This window comes from Ambystoma mexicanum, chromosome 3p (genome assembly GCF_040938575.1).
Source record: "Ambystoma mexicanum isolate Mex_15411 chromosome 3p, UKY_AmexF1_1, whole genome shotgun sequence".
NCBI lineage: Eukaryota > Metazoa > Chordata > Amphibia > Caudata > Ambystomatidae > Ambystoma > Ambystoma mexicanum.
Window position 1 is genome coordinate 1,134,611,817 of NC_090925.1, and position 19,283 is coordinate 1,134,631,099.

General features: G+C 49.3%; 1 protein-coding gene across 6 annotated transcripts in view; it reads left to right on the plus strand.

Moving 5' to 3' along the window:
- ACSL6 (acyl-CoA synthetase long chain family member 6) overlaps positions 1-19,283 on the plus strand; it is a 774,575-nt gene that overhangs the window by 136,528 nt on the left and 618,764 nt on the right. Inside the window, exon 1 of one of the 6 annotated variants that reach the window (XM_069652525.1) lies at positions 12,529-12,766. The exons of 4 other annotated variants lie outside the window; for them this stretch is intronic. The gene's annotated coding sequence lies outside the window, so the exon portion shown is untranslated. Of the gene's footprint in view, positions 1-12,528; positions 12,767-19,283 lie in introns of those variants that run through there. One more of the 6 variants, XM_069652524.1, reaches the window with a different exon arrangement.

Sequence of the window (19,283 nt, forward strand, 5' to 3'; positions counted from 1 at the left end):
AATAACAGCTCAGCCCAGGGCCTCGCTCCGGACGGGGATTTGCATACTCTACGTGTGCGCGCGCGCTCCTTTACAGGGATCAAGGGGAGGAAGCGGGGGTCTTCGGCGCGGGAAACGCTTGGCGCGGCCTGCTGTTAACCCGCTGTGCGCCGCCTGGCTGTGACCTCATCAGGAAGGACGCGCCATCAAACAAAAAGTGCTGCACTCATCCCCGCAGAACCAAACGGGCCTTTGGGGTGAACCTAAATGGCAGGAGTCCCTTGCAAATAGTCTGCGTTTTTCACTTGTCATGTCCATTGTAAAGATATGCATTTTAACAACTTTTTCCTTCAAGGTTTTTTCAAATAGCTCTTTTTGAGAGGGGGTGGGCAATAACCACTCACTGTGTTGTACTAAGCTCGGGTTACCTTTCTTGTTGCTGTATATGTCGTTGTGTATATAGCATGTTAAATCATGTAAGATGCATGGGCTATTTTATGCATTGCTCAAGTCCTTAAAAAAAGTGAGGGGACTCCAATGCACATTGCGAAGTGTTGTCATGGGACGTCAAAGTTAAATATGCACATGTTTTAGTCAGACTTGTCTTTTTACGATTGAAAAAAAACACACACCACCTTGCTGCTTAAATATAAAATGTACGCCCCTGTCAATCTTGAGAAACTGGAACAATACATGTCCTGTATAATAATGACAAAAAACGATTACCATGGTCTTGTGGTTGTTCCTTTCGGAGGCGCAAGGCCAGGGTTCGATTCCCCCGGCCGCAGTATTTCAGTCTGTTATGATAATTGTTTTTTTTTAAATTTCTTAATCACAAAGGAAGGTGGAGTCTACACTATAAAAAATGGGCGGGGTGCCGTCCACCCGCGTGATCCCTCTACTTGATGTTATATTCTACTATATAGCTACACGTGTGTTCCAATTTGTGAAATGTTATGTCATGCTATTTACAACCTATATTGCCAGGTGGAAAGCCCACAGATTAAGTGCACGGCTCTCACATATGATCACCCGAACTGCATCATTTCAAATTCATGGCAGGCAGCAATTTACAGTTTTTGGGTGGATGAAATGTGTACTATTGAGAAATAACAGCTATTACTAGAGACTTTTGAAGTGGGCAGAATGTAGCATAACGCGCTATATATAAAAACAACCAATAGCATGCATGCAATTCAGAATGATATAACATGTGTAGGAAGATGCCATATTGTCATGGTCTCATTTGAACTTTCACTGTTTTAAGGATTCATGTACCTTCTGCTAAAATGAATGAAGAGAATATTCTGAAAAATAATTTGGTGATGTAACCATTTACAGGATCTGGCTGTTCTGTGTTGCACTTTTTACATTGTTTGTTTTCAAAATCTGTTCTGTTGCATTTTTGCACTCAGCGCATGTAACGTTGATGTCTTTATATGACTATGCGAAATGCTGTCGCTCAAAAGCTTTCTATGACGCCTTGTAATGCAGAAATGTATCTATCTGTTCCATTAATAAGAATATCCCGCAACATTATAAAATAATAATCTGTGCTTACATCTCCCCTGATTTTCCCCCAAAGAATAATTTTTGATTGCCACAAAATAAATGCTTGCTTAAAACAAACGTGAACATTCAAAGGAGGTTGTAAATGAAAAAATGCACATCACAAGGAATTAAATAATTAGCGTTTCCAGGAGCAACACCCCTCCCCCAGTGCATGTCCCAGAATGAAGAAAACCTGGTTATTGAAGAAAAAAATCAATAACCCCATCAGTGGAGTGTGGAATTCTATTGATCTGTAGAAGCTGACTGGGTTTGAAACCTAATGTGTAAGCAGCATGAGCAAAAAGAAGGTACAAGGGGCGTGCAGAAGAGGCCTTAAGGTCAGCCTGACCAACTTCATGATATGATACAAGTCATTTACAACGCAGCTGTACACAAGCGTTTCTAGGTGCGACAAGACACGGAGGGGGTGGGGACAGAGGGAGGACAAAATCAACAATCTTACTAGGTCTTTTGTCATTCAGATCACGCGAGGGAGGGTGGAGAAGTGCCGGAGGGGCGGGGGGAGAAGGGAAAAGTGCAGGTAACTCAATAAGTGCTGCCGGAGGGTGGCTAATAAGTGCAGAGAGACGGGGCTGTAGGGTTGCAGATACAGATCTTTAAGTTCAGGGGGAGCCCGGAGGCAGTGCACGGGCAACTGCACGGGCAGTGATGGCCGGCCAATCGGCATGGCAGAAATCATGATAGTCCTGAAAAATAAAGGGGCTTGAAATGCAAATGTCACACCGATGCCTAGTTCCTATTTAAGTAACATTTCAATGCAGCCACTTTCATGAAGTTAAAAGGAGCATCAACACTGTTTTTTACGGAGAAAATCCTGAGAGAGGTGGACTAATCACAAGACGCCTTTTGTAGCAAAAAGGCAAGCTCCAGTAAGATGGCACATTTAATGTGAGATCATGTAATGACAACACAATCTTTTTGGGTGATTTCAAGCACGCACGTCAGACCCACAATTTTAACATGGGCTAAAGTACCAACAAGACTCACAATTTTAATGTGAGTCAAGTACCAACAATGAGTCCTCATTCCTTCAAAATGATGCCAGACATCAACAATGAGACTAGTGTCTTTGACTTGCTGTCTTGTACCACTGAGGTCATGACTTTTATCAACATGAAACTAGTGGCTTTGACATAATGTCAAGTACCAACAACGAGACTGATTTCTGCAATGTGACATGAAATCCCAACATGGCTCCTACTGCTATTGTGATGTCAAGCGCTAACAAAGAGACTCATGATTTTTGATGGGATTGCAAGTACCAACGACACTTGGAATTTTAACACAAAGTCAAATACCAACCATGTGAGACTCATAATTTGAATGTGATTTCGAGCACCTGCCAGATGAGACGTTCTGTTTTTCTGAATGTAAGCACAACAAAGCAAAAGAGTTATGTTTTCGTTTTATTTCAATAGCCAACAGTTTCGGATTCTTTGATTTTAGTCTTTCATTTATTTTATCCATCGCCAATCAGCATTACAATTAGGTGTCAAAGAGCCGATTTACTAAAGCTGTAACAGTAAAAGAAATTTGCACTAACTGGCAAATAATCAGGCATTAACGACTACTGGCTCCTTAACTGATATCATTGGAAACCACATAGAAGATGAGAAATTGAAGGCCCTTCTTTCAACGGAGGACAAAAATCGCAGAACTCAACTTAATACCCATTTATGAAACTAGAATCAGCCCCACTATCTGATTCTAATTTCAAGCATTAACATCATACGATGTGTACTTTTAATGTGGTGAGTTATCAAGAACGCAAGATGTGAATGCGATGTTAAGCACCAGCACCGTGTGGGCTCTGCTCCCGATGTCTAGCGAGATGGATATGGCTAATGCTCTGTTTCGATGAGCTATTGAAGAGGCCCGCAACCGCAGTAGAAGACCTGCTCAATTCCTCTATACGCCAGACACCGTTATAATCTAAATTGCTGAGCAGTTTCGCAAGAGGGAGCCTTTACATGAGTCAGTGTTTGATTGGAATGAAAAAGCAATTAGCACGTGGAGCGGGGGGTTATGTTCGAGGGGGGTTATGAATAATACAGCAAAGACTCACACTTTAAATGGTGTTTGAAAAAGTAAAGTCCTTTGTTGTTGCTGCCTCAGGGATTGGAGTGGCCTTCGTGTGAAGCGGCCATGGAAGGTGTGAATGGTGGTTTTTCGGAACCCGCGCATTAAGTTTGATCTGTTCCTTGATAGCAGAACTTAATTTGGTTCCTATTGAATGCACAGTTTGCAAGTAGAATGGATCGTACGCCTTTAGTGACAATGTTTTCAGTGGGACATGGCCCGTAGTGTGGCCGGTAGGCTGGCTGATGTGGCAGACAAGTTGCAAACCTTACAATTCTTTGTAGAGTACTAGCCAAGCAAAGAGAATGGGCAGGGTGACTAGCTTTGGTGTTTATAGGAACACACATAGAATAGAGACGGGGTGATGATAGGGCTGCGGGGTGACTGGATAATGTCGAGATGAGAATTCAGGATTTGGTAGCCACTGTGGCACGTGTATCAGGTGGAAAATGTGCGTCCATGGAGGGAAAGGATGTGCTTATGCAAGCAATAATGAGGGCTATTAACCACAGATGACATTTAATAGAAGAATCACAAGCTCGTGGGGGGACAGTAGGGGCGACAGTGCAGGGGAACTGAATGATGGTTAGAGGAAGCCGATTGCGACCTCCTATCTCGGGTACACAACCGGCCGCTCTCCAGATATTGTGGACTACGACTCCCATGATCCTTCACCATTGACTATGGAGGCTACAGCTAATGGTGGTTGTAGTCTGAAAACATCTGGAAAGTCAAAGGTTGCAGACCCCTGTCCTACCTCTGTAGGATCGAGGGTCCTTGGCAGACCGTTGTGTTCTGGGATGGTTGTGCAGGAAACGTTAGGTAACAAGGACATTTTTGGTTTCCTGTTGTGGACTGAAAGGTAGTCTCGGGAATCAGAGAATGCTCGGCATTTCAGGCAGGCAAGAGTCACAAATTCAGTGTACCGCCTACCATGATGACTGCGATTAAAAGGGGCACTAGCAAAAACATGCGTATTGGCGTGATCGCTTTCCTCCCAGGAATCACAGAAATGTTACAGTCGTGGTTCATCACTTCTTGAAATAGCAAGGAGTGAGATTAGTGGGAGCAGTCTATATTGGACTGGTTTTATTATTTACAGAAAATACCTTCTTTGGGTGATGATTTCTATGTGCATCTGAGATGAGGTCCTTCTATCTAGTGGTACGCGATCAGTGTGTGGGGTTGCTGGTGGTGCACCTGTGCAGAGGAGAATCGCCTGGCATTTCGGTGCTGGACTGCCCTTTTGGGTGGGACCAGACTGATACGCAAATGGTATTTCTCCTCTGTGAAGGGTACAGTGAGCTAAACCGTGGCTGTAGACCCTGCGCAGTGGAAGACATTCCCTTCCATAGAACAGATTTTTTTTCTTTTGACCATGGTGGTTTTCCGCAGAGGGGCTCCACAAGAGCTGCCTTGCCCAATGAAGGGCCCTAAGCCCTGCCGAGCACCTGGTGAGCCCACTGGACATGGCTTGAGCCCATTGCCAGTGTGCATTTAGCCTGGGAAATGGCATACGGACATGTCCCAGGCTACAGAATCGACCCATAATGGAAACTTTGCATAGCCCCCAGCCACCCAATGTGCTCACTGGGCCATGCCTAATAGACATTTTGTGCATGGCCTTTGGTCATGTGCCTGGCCCCCCTACAACCCACCCTCAGTGAGCACTGGCGGTGGCCGGTGTTGTCTTTGCCTGGTCTATAGCTGAAGGCCAGGCTCCGTATCCCCTGAATCCGTCCATAGGCCTTGGTCCTTAGCAAAGTGTGGATGGAGATAGAACTTTTCTATCATTGGTATGAGCTGGAAGCACTGATGAGAATGAGATCTGCGAGTCGGGGCACTGTGGCACGACACTGTATTACATAATACAGTGCCTAGAAACACTTATGTACAGGCACGTTATAAATGACATATCATAATTACGCAGTGCATCGGCTACAAGAGACAAGTGCATCAGCAGAGAAGACTAGAGAAGATTCACTTTAGCAACATGGTTCATTACTATGGGCCACGCTGGGATGGTCTGTGTGTTGCCCTGTATTCAGGTTATGGTGGTTGAATGTTTGAGGAGTTGCAAATAACCGTCGTAACTGTCAGTCATTAGTGACGCTGTGTGTAATAGTGAGGCGTGCAACGTTGTTTTCGTATATATCTGAGCTCGTTGGGGCTGAGGGCATATGGCCCCTCCCTTAGAGGCTTAGATTGTGGGGTCAAGTGGTTTTATAGCACTCATGTGGAGTGGGTTGGGCTAAATAAAACAAGCATTGGCAATGCCAACAATGTAGGTTTTGTGTAGGCATGGGAAAAGCACTTGCACTTGTCAGGCACTTGCCAGGCACTGCCGTAGTGGTATTAACTGGTCATGGATGGTTGCAGCTGCACAATGGTGTGAGTACCTGGGCATATAATGGGAGTGTCTGGAAAATGCATTAGCTCTCAGAAAGACTGATTTGCAAAAACACTGGCAGGCACTTTCAGTGCAAAGTTTGATGAGTCTTGATTAAAGCGAATGCAAAGAGTTCCCATGAGGAGGTGTTTGGGGAGGGAGAGGCAGGAACTGGGTGGGAATGACGATAGGGCAGTTAATGGATGGGCAAATAACCAAACAACACCTTCATGCTTTTTGTTCCTCATCATATGCCATGTGTCCCCATCTGTACTGTGATGCATCAGTTTCTGCTTTCAGGGGGCTCTGCCACCTAAAAGCCAAAAATAAAACAGGAAACACTGAGGACCCGAATGGTGGAATTTGGAATTTTTTACCCAGTTCAAAGTGATTTTGCACTGCTGAAAAGTGACTTTGCACTGCCTTTGTACTGCAAAATACAGTACTGCAAAATACTGTAAAAAGACACTTTGCACAGTTCCACGTATCAGGGTTTGTGTCGGCCGTGCAAAGTGATTTTTCAGCAGTGCAAAGTCACTTTGAACCGTGCAAACAATTCCATGAATCGGGGCCATAGTGTATATAGGAGTTCTGGGACGAGGAATTGTAGGACCAGGAGTCGGGGTCGTACGTGTGTGATCCGGGGCCGGGACCTCCCATGAAAGGCCATCCGCGGACTGGAAAAGGCCATCTGAGGAGTAAGAGTCCCTATACCTTAAATGGGACTTATTTTTTGTGGGGGTTGGGGAGCAGAAGTCGGTGCTCCTGCCCGGTCTAGGAGTAACAGCGAGTGGTATACCCCCAATTCCCTGCAGCCATTTCACTACATTTGGTTGTGGTAAATGTTCCTGCCCTTTACCGCAGTCATTGGGTGTGCATAAAGGGAAAATAGGGGCTGTGTGTGGTGGGAGGTAAAGAGGGAGCAGTAATTTGTAATTGGTTATTAACAACGCGCCAGAGGTTTCTGCGCGCTGACCGGGAATCGAACCTGTGTTGCTCTACATCGTCTTGCTTCCAAGGCGAGCGCTTTGCCCTTGAGAGGGGGCGAGGGTATGGAGGTCATCCCCGCCATGCCATAAAAAGGTCACAGTAAAAATGAGCGAGTTGCCACATATCCATGGCGAGTACCAGGGGCGCCGAGTACGTGGGGGGCTGCGGGGCCCGGGCCCCCTCGGGACAATGAAGTCAGGGCTGAGCCTCCCCCGGGCCGGAGACAAGAGATGCAGTATGGATGGCCCTTTGTTCCATCCATACTGTGTCTCTCTCTGGCGGCCCGGGTAAAAGCCAGGGAAAAACAATGTTTATAAATTGTGGGACAAATGCACAATGCACAGATGTAGAGGTACACCCAACCCAAAACGATTTTTAGAAATGGAGGCACAGATGCAAAACAAGTCTGTCCCTCAATTTCTAAAAATCGTTTTGGGCTTGGTGTATTTGTACATCTGTGCACCCCTGTTGGCAAGAGGGGTGCACAGTTGTAGAGGTACACCCAACCCAAAACGATTTTTAGAAATGGAGGCACAGATGCAAAACAAGTCTGTCTCTCAATTTCTAAAAATCGTTTTGGGTTGGGTGTACCTCTAGATCTGTTCACCCCTCTTGCAAGAGGGGTGCACAGATGTACAAATACACCAAACCCAAAACTATTTTTTGAAATTGAGGGACAGACTTGTTTTGCATCTGTGCCTCCATTTCTAAAAATCGTTTTGGGTTGGGTGTACCTCTACATCTGTGCACCCCTCTTGCCAACAGGGGTGCACAGATGTACCCCTCTTGCAAACAGGGGTGCACAGATGGAGAGGTACACCCAACCCAGAAGGATTTTTAGAAATGGAGGCACAGATGCAAAGCAAGTCTGTCCCTCAATTTCTAAAAATCGTTTTGGGTTGGGTGTATTTGTACATCTGTGCACCCCTCTAGGCAAGAGGGGTGAACAGATGTAGAGGTACACCCAACCCAGAAGTATTTTTTAGAAATGGAGGCACAGATGTAAAGCAAGTCTGTCCCTCAATTTCTAAAAATCGTTTTGGGTTGGGTGTATTTGTACATCTGTGCACCTCTGTTACCAAGAGGGGTTCACAGATGTAGAGGTACACCCAACCCAAAAGGATTTTTAGAAATGGAGGCACAGATGCAAAACAAGTCGGTCCCTCAATTTCTAAAAATCATTTTGGGTTTGGTGTATTTGTACATCTGTGCACCCCTCTTGGCAAGAGGGGTGAACAGATGTAGAGGTACACTCAACCCAGAAGGGTTCTTTAGAAATGGAGGTACAGATGCAAAGCGAGGGAAGGGGGCAGGGAGAGGGCAAATGAGACTGTTTGCATGTCTCTGAGTGTGCACGTGGTGAGGGTGAGTGCTATGGGCGGGGAGCGGAGACCTATGAGCCAGCACTTTCTAGTAGAACTGCCATATTTGAAATGGGGCAATGCTGGTACTCCTCAGTTAGCTGGCTATACTCTTGATGGGATAGTACTGCTGCAACAGGGCTTCTATAATTGTTGAATCTTCTCAGCGATAATACTATGCTTTTGTTGAGGCAATGCTAGTTCATCTTAGTGGGGCTGCTATACTTTTGATGGGACAACATCAGCACTTCTCAGTTGAGCTGCTACACTCTTATTGACTAAGCCCCAGCACTTCTCAACAGATGTATATCTTTTTCTTTAGTTGGTTATTTATAATGCGTGTACTACCCAGAGGTTTCTAAGGGCGGACTGAGGGAGCAAACCTGTGTTGCGCGGACAGAGGGAGTGAACCTGTGTTGCGCGGACCGAGGGAGCGAACCTGTGTTGCCCGGACCGAGGGAGCGAACCTGTGTTGCGCGGACAGAGGTATCTAACCTGTGTTGCTCTGTGTCGTCTTGCTTCCAAGGCGAGCACGTTGCCCCTGAGCTATCCTTCCGATACTCTTAAGATCTGAAGAACATTTAATGATACAGAACCAGAACTATTGAGCAAGTCTGTCATCATCAGATTAACTCAACACTGTTGTGGTTATACAAGAGCTCATATATTTAAAGGGATGGAATTACTCAGAATGTAGCAGCACTATTCAATAACCCAAAGTTCTTAAGCATAGTTAATGTGAAAATACTACACTTCTCACCGTTGGGACAGTACTACCACTTCTCACAGTGGCTTCTACACCTTTTATGGGGCAGCACTGATCCAGCCTACTGCTCACATGCTCAGAAGTGTCATTTCTCAGCAGGACTGCAACACTATACCATTGTGTTCTGTATGTTGAGTGCTTCTTCACCACCAATGTCGATTCATGGCTCTCTCCCAGTGTCTAAATAGTAGATCTGTCTACATTCAATTGGCAACAGGCATGTCCGGAGCTGCCTGCTGTCCATAAGCTGCCGCTCAGGATGTTGGGAGCCGTGATGGGGCAAGGGATAGAAGGCTCGAGCCTGTTGGATAGCAGAATCAGCAGGGTCTTAAAACCTGCTCACTCCTTCTGGAGGGGCCATGGGGCAAAAGGAGCCTGATCCCACATACAGGGGTTGTTACCCCTTTATCTCTCCTGAATGAAAGAATGAGCTCTCTCAGACACAAGTTATCACCCCTGCACACACATTGAATGAATATGGTATGGATCTATAGATCGAGAAAACTGAAGTGACAATTCAGAGTGTTTTAACAGAAATATAATTGTCTTCCCAGATGGGAGACTGACTCCATTAATATACATGGGGTCACTGAGATGGCCAAGAGTGAAACTGTACATTCAGTTGTGAGATTACCAACAACGGTTGATACTATGCTCCAAGGAGTGAGGTGCCCACTCAATATATCACACTGGTTATAGGTGTGAGACCCATCCTGAATGCTTACCCAAAGAGCCTTGGCCAGAGTTTCACACTGAAGAAGTGAGCATGTGATCCGGGGTCTGCAGCCCACACACAAGCAGGGGATTCCCATGCTCCCACTTGCGAGATTTGCACCAAATTAGTGAGATTGTGCTCCAAGGTAGGAAGCACACGCACAGTCTTTGCTCTGACGTTTGACACACTCACAGGATGGGACGGCATTTCGTTCTCACATCCTAGTTGTGTTGCTCTGCCTTTTGAGGGCTACTACAACCTGGATGATTATAGAGGGGTGGAGTAGGGGCAGTGATGGCCTACTGGAATGCAACTCGAAGGCTTAAATCTCCTTCTTACTTGGCTTTAATATATGCAGTACATGGTAGCCAATGTTTCCACTGTTCTGCGCTGCGCATGCCTCCACCCCCACCGCGCGCCGCGCGCCATTGCACCAAGTTGGCGCCTACATACAAATTTGCAGTCCTATAACTGCCAGTGATGTCACTTCCTGTATTTGTGCCCCCCCCCCACCACCGGAAATTCATAAATCGGCTCCCCTGGCGAGTACCAATCAGTGATCTGGACATTTTATTGTACTCCCTTCAAGAAAAAGTCCACTATATCAGTGTTCCTATTATATTAGCCGGTAGCATAGCTCAGTGGGTTAATGCGACTACTGCAGCCATCTCTGTGTAAACTCCAAGTCTCACACGTAGTGTTCCCATGTCTAAATTAGCGTTCGCTCTTCTGAGACTGGTAAAATGCGCAGCACACAGCTCGTCAATAGTGTGCCAAGTGTCTAGTGGGTCTGCGGTGCGCACAATATACACGGTCAACGTCGCTATTATATGTTGAGCAGAAAAGGTACTGCCGGTGACAAGCTATGCATTATAAAGCTATTATCTTTAAGCTGCTTCTAAAGAACACTCGCATCAGCCACGCTGCAACGCCATCAGCTGTTGCTTTTGGTTGGCAGCGCGTGCACGCGTGCAGGGAAAGCCTTCCAGACCAGCCACACAATGCTTACCAATCCTATAGTGTAAGAGCTATTGTCAGTGCTTAAAGTGGGCCGGGGCCGGGCCCCGGCAGTCTCCAAAAAGTGGGGCTGAGCCGGTGCCCTGCCGGGGCCCCGTCCCACCGCCCGCAACATTGGCAGAATGCATTATCCCGTCGCGGCCGCAGCCGCGACGGGAGATGCATGCGCCTGCCATGAAGTCAGGCGATCTGACAAAAGTGGCAGCCAACCACAGCGACGGTGTGACTGGCTGCCACTTCTGTCAGTCATAGTAACTGCATCTGGTGACCCCTTGCGCGAGAGGTCACCAGAGGCGGTTACTGTCCCTTTGTTTCCCCAGGTCGCCGATGCGTCTTTAACCCTCGGCGAACCTGGGGATTCCTCGACATATTTCGAGGTTTATAAAAGATGGCTTTGAAAGTACACATTTCAAGCCATCTTTTATAAAGCTTTGCAGACGGACAATTTTGTCCGTAGTCAAAGCTTTATAAAAAACGGCTTGAATTGTGTACTTTGAAAGCCATCTTTTATAAACTCGAAATGTTTAAAAAAGATGGCCTGAAAACTAGGCAAACCGTAGGGTATGCACACAAATATATATAAATGTTATATATGTGTGTGTGTACCTTACTATGGTGTGTGTACTGTGCAAGCCATCTTTTCTAAACATAGAAATATGTTACATATATTTCTATGTTTAGAAAAGATGGCTTGCACAGTACACACACCATAGTAAGGTACGCACACAAATACATAACATTTATATATATTTGTGTGTATACCCTACGATTTGCGTACTTTTTAGGCCACGCCCCTCCCACAAGCCACGCCCCCAAATGAGGCCCCCCCCCTCGATTTCTTACCCCACTTAAAGCCCTGGCTATTGTCAAGCCACTCCACCCCATGCCAGGGGTGCTCTGCTGCAGAAGGAGGTGCCTTTTCTGGCAGAAAAATCACGGACCCTCCAATCCTGGCACACGCGGAGGCTAACACGCGGCTTCCTGCCCAGTGCAGAATGCAGGACCCCGGAAAGGCCTTCCTGGGAGAGGACGCTGCGACGTCGGAATACGCACCGAGCTCTGGGGTGGCTGCGTTTACCACCTGGGCAGTCACACCGGCACAGCTGACGAGCACAGCTGGCCTGCAGATTGCACTCTGCAGCGTGCGCGTGCTCACCTCACACCGTCCATTGGGCCACGCAGCCTATTGACACAGCGGGCCACACGTCCCCAATTAGGCTGCGTAGGCCCCGGCCCTGCGTGCGTATTCTTCAGGGGAATGTGAGGGCCTTCCTGGCCGGTGTCCATCCCGTGTACAGAGCCCGCGCTCTCCGTGCGCGCTTCTCCGGTGGAATGTTGCCCTTTGCCCCCTCTCATACATAGCACCGTCTGTGTAAAAGCAATCCCGGATGTGTTCAAAGTGGCCTGGGGCCCGAGGGCAAGGTTTTTTTTTTTTAACCTTTGGAGACCTTTTAAAATCCAGCGTGCATTTCGAGGGTGAGACGGGAGGTTTTAGTGATATTAGCCGGGTTTATCTGCCCTGGACAGGTTGCAGATGGGGGAGGAGGGGAAGGGCTCTCTGGGGGCGAGCTTTCTGGTCCCCACCCCCACCTCCCTGCCAGACTTTGTCAGCGCTGGCCTATGAGCTTGCTGCACTACGGACAAAAAGCCTCGTTTCTCCCTGTCGCCTGGGGAGCCCCTGACAAGCCGAGAGCCGAGGGAGGACGTGCAGCAGCAGCAGCTCTGCCCACCCCCATTGCCCGGGAGCTGCCACTCGCGGGTGCGGCCCGTGCATCACAGGGGCGCTCACGGCAGCGCACGGGGCCTTCCACTGGGCTTTATAGATGGAGCCAAGTCTGCGGCTGGTCACAGGGGTCTGAAAGCAACCGGGACGGTGCCCAAGGAGCCTCGAGTTGCAGGTAGGGCGAGGGTGGCAACTTTACACCCACAGAGACTTTCTGTGTACAGCGCAGAATTACACGCGCGAGAATTGCTGGCTCTCTTGGGGACGCTCAGAGCAACTGTTGTCAGAGAGGCCGGTGCTGGAGGTGGGCTGTGTCTGCTGAGCACCGGCGCGGGAAGGCGGATTTCCCGCGTGTTTGGTACTCACGAGAAGCCTGATGGCTGCACTTGTGGAGTTTGAAAAAGGCAAAAGCTTTAGAAATATGCCCGATGGAAAGCAAGTATGCTATGTCATTGTTTCTTGTGAATAATCTATGTGTCATTGTGTGCAGGTTAAACCTTCACAGGCATTACTATGGGTGGGCTGAGCGGGCTATAGCCACAGGTCTTTTGGCTGTAGCCACGGATAGAAGCTCAGGGACTACAACCAAAAGGCTAGCTAGCCACCAGTCCCGACTGTCCCGACATTAGTGTAGCCCCGGATCTTTTCCAGACCTAGCAACACTCCTATGGCGTGGTGTGTTTATGACATGTTATGCTGTTGGATGTAATTTTCATATTGTGATGTTGGGTCGCAAGGTTATCTTTGTATGATAGCGCATGCTTACACACCATAGTGCTTTGTGTCTGATTGCAGTCCCGACTTGAATCCCTGTGTAGGATGTGATACGTTCACCCAGAGTAATGCTAGTGGTACTCGGTGTATTCACCACGAAAGGTATGAGGTGACTGTGTGCTGCAGGCCATCGGTCCGTTTCCGGGGCGCTTTGCTTTGCTGAGCTTTCTTACCGGTATATCCCCTATGCTGTGTTATAGAATATCATATTATGCCATCTTGCATTTTTTATTAGCACCTCTTACCTTGGTTCATAGAGTTGAAGCGCTTTTGCTTGTCAGAGAGAAAGGAGGAGCTTCTGGACTCTTTCTCCTCATCACCACTCTCTCTACATGTGGTGTTCTCCAGGGCTCTAAACCCCCGCCTTGGTTTTTCAGCATTTACCCTGCTCACCGTCTCCCTTCACTGCTACTGCTATGCAGATGACAAGCAACTCTTCTTCAAACTCCTTTTCTTCCACCTCTATCATCCCTGACTGCCTGTCTGCTATTCAGTCTTGGTGCGCCTCCAATGATCTCTGTCGTAATGCCAGTAAGACCGAGATTCTTCCTATCGGGACGCCTGTTCCCCACTTCCACCCTGCACTCTGGCTGCCCTCTATGGGCTCTCCTCCTTCTCCTCCCACTGAAGTCAGAAATCTCGGGGTCATCGTCAACTCCTCTCGCTCCTCAATTCCTCACATCTTGGACCTTGCCAAAAAGGCCCATTTTCAACTTCACCTCCTTAGAGGCATTCTCCCTTTCCTCCCCTTCCCGGGAAGCCCAATGTCTCTAGAGCGCTGGTCCTCTCTAGGCTGGATTACTGTAACAGCCTCTTCCTAAACCTGCCTCTTGCAAAGGCAAGTGTCAGATGTCATGTTATGTCCTATGCAGCACCAGCATGTCTTAGTAGGACCTTAATACTTGTACTGGCTCTGTGTTGGGGTGTAGTTCTGTCACTGCAGAGCTAACAGACTCTGGTAGGATCACACTACTCTTACTGAGACGATGCGGGCACTTCTTAGCATGGGTGGACTGGAGCAGAAGATTGACCGTTTGCTTAGTATCCAGGGGGGGGGGGCGGGTTGGGACATCTCTGAAAAATGTGCTGCAAATTGTGCATTTTAAAGAATATTTGTTCAACACTATTGCTCAAAACCTCCAGCTGCACAGTGAAGTAACTCATCAAACTGGCCACTTTGCTAAAAAAAAAAAAAAACTGGGCCACACTAAGCATTTTGGGGCTGCTCTTCAGCATTGCTCTATGGGCAGTCTGGGCCTGCACTTCAGCGTTGCCCTATGGGCAGTCTGGGAATGCACTTCAGCATTGCCCTATGGGCAGTCTGGCCCTGCTCATCAGCATTGGCCTATGGGCAGTCTGGGCCTGCATTTCTGGGCAGTCTGGGCCTGCATTTCAGCATTGACCCATGGGCAGTCTGGGCCTGCACTTCAGCATTGCCCTATGGGCAGACTGGGCCTGCACTTCAGCATTGCCCTATGGGCAGTCTGGCCCTGCTCATCAGAATTGGCCTATGGGCAGTCTGGGCCTGCATTTCAGCATTGCCCTATGGGCAGTCTGGCCCTGCTCATCAGCATTGCCCTATGGGCAGTCTGGGCCTGCACTTCAGCATTGCCCTATGGGCAGTCTGGGCCTGCACTTCAGCATTGCCCTATGGGCAGTCTGGCCCTGCTCATCAGCATTGCCCCATGGGCAGTCGGGGCCTGCATTTCAGCATTGTCCTATGGGCAGTTTGGGCCTGCACTTCAGCATTGCCCTATGGGCAGTCTGGGCCTGCACTTCAGCATTGCCCTATGGGCAGTCTGGGCCTGCACTTCAGCATTGCCCAGTCTAGTCTGGCCCTGCATTTCAGCATTGCCCTATGGGCAGTCTGGGCCTGCACTTCAGCATTGCCCTATGGGCAGTCTGGGCCTGCACTTCAGCATTGCCCTACGGGCAGTCTGGCCCTGCTAATCAGCATTGCCCTATGGGCAGTCTGGCCCTGCTCATCAGCATTGCCCTATGGGCAGTCTGGGCCTGCATTTCAGCATTGCCCTATGGGCAGTCTGGCCCTGCTCATCAGCATTGCCCTATGGGCAGTCTGGGCCTGCATTTCAGCATTGCCCTATGGGCAGTCTGGGCCTGCACTTCAGCATTGCCCTATGGGCAGTCTGGGCCTGCACTTCAGCATTGCCCTATGGGCAGTCTGGCCCTGCTCATCAGCATTGCCCTATGGGCAGTCTGGGCCTGCATTTCAGCATTGTCCTATGGGCAGTTTGGGCCTGCACTTCAGCATTGCCCTATGGGCAGTCTGGGCCTGCACTTCAGCATTTCCCTATGGGCAGCCTGGGCCTGCACTTCAGCATTGCCCTATGGGCAGTCTAGTCTGGCCCTGCACTTCAGCATTGCCCTATGAGCAGTCTGGCCCTGCTCATCAGCATTGCCCTATGGGCAGTCTGGCCCTGCTCATCAGCATTGCCCTATGGGCAGTCTGGGCCTGCATTTCAGCATTGCCCTATGGGCAGTCTGGCCCTGCTCATCAGCATTGCCCTATGGGCAGTCTGGGCCTGCATCTCAGCATTGCCCTATGGGCAGTCTGGGCCTGCACTTCAGCATTGCCCTATGGGCAGTCTGGCCCTGCTCATCAGCATTGCCCTATGGGCAGTCTGGGCCTGCACTTCAGCATTGCCCTATGGGCAGTCTGGCCCTGCTCATCAGCATTGCCCCATGGGCAGTCTGGGCCTGCATTTCAGCATTGTCCTATGGGCAGTTTGGGCCTGCACTTCAGCATTGCCCTATGGGCAGTCTGGGCCTGCACTTCAGCATTGCCCTATGGGCAGTCTGGGCCTGCACTTCAGCATTGCCCTATGGGCAGTCTAGTCTGGCCCTGCATTTCAGCATTGCCCTATGGGCAGTCTGGGCCTGCACTTCAGCATTGCCCTATGGGCAGTCTGGGCCTGCACTTCAGCATTGCCCTATGGGCAGTCTGGCCCTGCTAATCAGCATTGCCCTATGGGCAGTCTGGCCCTGCTCATCAGCATTGCCCTATGGGCAGTCTGGGCCTGCATTTCAGCATTGCCCTATGGGCAGTCTGGCCCTGCTCATCAGCATTGCCCTATGGGCAGTCTGGGCCTGCATTTCAGCATTGCCCTATGGGCAGTCTGGGCCTGCACTTCAGCATTGCCCTATGGGCAGTCTGGGCCTGCACTTCAGCATTGCCCTATGGGCAGTCTGGCCCTGCTCATCAGCATTGCCCTATGGGCAGTCTGGGCCTGCACTTCAGCATTGTCCTATGGGCAGTTTGGGCCTGCACTTCAGCATTGCCCTATGGGCAGTCTGGGCCTGCACTTCAGCATTTCCCTATGGGCAGTCTGGGCCTGCACTTCAGCATTGCCCTATGGGCAATCTAGTCTGGCCCTGCACTTCAGCATTGCCCTATGAGCAGTCTGGCCCTGCTCATCAGCATTGCCCTATGGGCAGTCTGGCCCTGCTCATCAGCATTGCCCTATGGGCAGTCTGGGCCTGCATTTCAGCATTGCCCTATGGGCAGTCTGGCCCTGCTCATCAGCATTGCCCTATGGGCAGTCTGGGCCTGCATTTCAGCATTGCCCTATGGGCAGTCTGGGCCTGCACTTCAGCATTGCCCTATGGGCAGTCTGGACCTGCCCTTCAGCATTGCCCTATGGGCAGTCTGGCCCTGCTCATCAGCATTGCCCTATGGGCAGTCTGGGCCTGCACTTCAGCATTGCCCTATGAGCAGTCTGGCCCTGCTCATCAGCATTGCCCTATGGGCAGTCTGGCCCTGCTCATCAGCATTGCCCTATGGGCAGTCTGGGCCTGCATTTCAGCATTGCCCTATGGGCAGTTTGGGCCTGCATTTCAGCATTGCCCTATGAGCAGTCTATGCCTGCTCATCAGCAACTGCGGTACTTTTTGTTCTGGGACAGTGGAGGTACTTTATGGTTGGACTATTCTACTGCGGCTTGAAGCCTTCTAAGCAGGATTGTGCCACTACGAATGGACGCCGCCATTACCTGGAAGAAACTGCAGACAGACAACATGCAAGAGCAGCCCGTGGTTTCCCTCCCCTGAGTTTTGGTCCATTTTGTTGCCAAATTCATTTAAAACAAGTGGAACATAACACAATTTTCAGAAATGCAAGGGATTGTGTGTAGGCTCAGGCTGTCGACTATCAAACTAAAGCAGGAGATGTGCGTTCGAATACGGCGACCTCTTTGTGAACAACTTGTGTCCCTATGAAACCACTTTCTCGCGCCGTGCGTCAGTGCCCTTAGCAAGGGTGTGATGCTGGATAAAAGACATGCGTGTGAAAACAAAAGACTTCACGTAGAAACTCCCAAAGCCCGCAGCAGATCCTATTTCGGTCACCCATGGCCTTATCCGAAAACATTGCGTTTAAAATGCAGCATTGGCAAACGTGTCCTGCCCTGTGGCGTGTGGCCCATTTAACTGTGGGCCCATTGCCCCTTTAAGAAAGAGTGTCATGACCACGCGAACGGCAGTGCAGCAGAGCCCCAGGAAGTGGCAGCTCGTGTCTGTGTATTTATTAGGGGATCCTTCTGCCGCGTGAACACGGCCTACTGTTGCAGCCCCGGCCTGGGTGCCCCAGAGCCGATGCTGCCTTCTGCTGAGTGCCCCCATCCATTGTCTAAGTATCTGGTGTTCAGGATATTGCAGGGTGCCCGCTGCCTTGCTGTTGCTGCAAGTCCGCAGTAATACCTGTCGAGCCGAGTGAACCCGGCATCTGCTGCGTGCCACCCTGGTGGCCTGTGGCAGGCCGCTAACATGCCCTACTGGCCGATAGTCCCCCTTGTTCAGCCTGTCTTCTGTGCCGTTTCCACAGGATAGGGCACATGTCATGCAGTGTGGCTAGAGTTGACTTTCCAGGCATGTCACGTCAGTGCCTGTCAGAGTTGACGCAACCCCCCCCCCTGTGCTCAACGTGACATGGCGGCCTGCATGCATGCTTCAATACTGTGCCTCTTGGCACCTAGCAGTGCACTGTGTACTCCCTAAGTTGGTGGGTAGAGCCGTAGAGGCCTACACTTCACTCCTGGCCGACCTTACTGGTTCAACAGCTTCAGCGCTTCATTCCCACAAGGGCCGCTTTTTGTGTGGTTTCTGCTGAAGCTGCTTCTCCATTTCTTTTCGCCATAACACCGAGCTGGTTGAATAATGCATGCAGGTCCCCTGACTAGCAGATTTCGGCATTGACTTATCAGCCCGGGCGCCTGTCGCAGAGTACACGGAGCGTGCATTATTGATAGCTGTAGCCTTTTGGGGGTGGGGGAGGGGGGTGCATAGTGATCTCCACGCCCTTTTCTATCTCAGATCATTGCTACATCCTTTGTCTGTAAATAGCAGTTATTGTGCAGTCATTGGTACTCATTTTGTCATCCATGGAAGAATGAAAAGCTGAGTCAACCCTACTGATATTCGAACGTATGACGTGCCGTCTGCAGACCGTGATCAGCAGTGGTGGCAATTAGGGAACGTATCCTCTTTTCGTTCTTATCTATCTCTTTTAACTGCTTGAAACATTCAGGCCCTAGTTATCTCAGTGAGGAACTACGACCCAAAGTGAGCAAACATAATCTCAGATCCAACAACCAATATCATCTTATGCTTCCGGTATGTAAACTATCGCAAACCAAGGCTGGTGCCTTTTTCTCTGCAGCTCCTGTGGCCTGGAACAATTTTCCCTTGAAATTGAGATCAGAAAACTCCATTTGTGTATTTAGAAAAGGTCTGAAGACACATTTGTTTAAATAATCTACCTCTGGTTTACTTGTTTCTTAATCTCACCCTTCTATTCTGCTTAATCACATCTCCCATCTGTTTGTCAGCGCCCTTAAGCCTTCGGGTCAGTGGTTTCTGCGCTATATAAATGTTAAATAAAATAACATAAAATAAATGTAAAT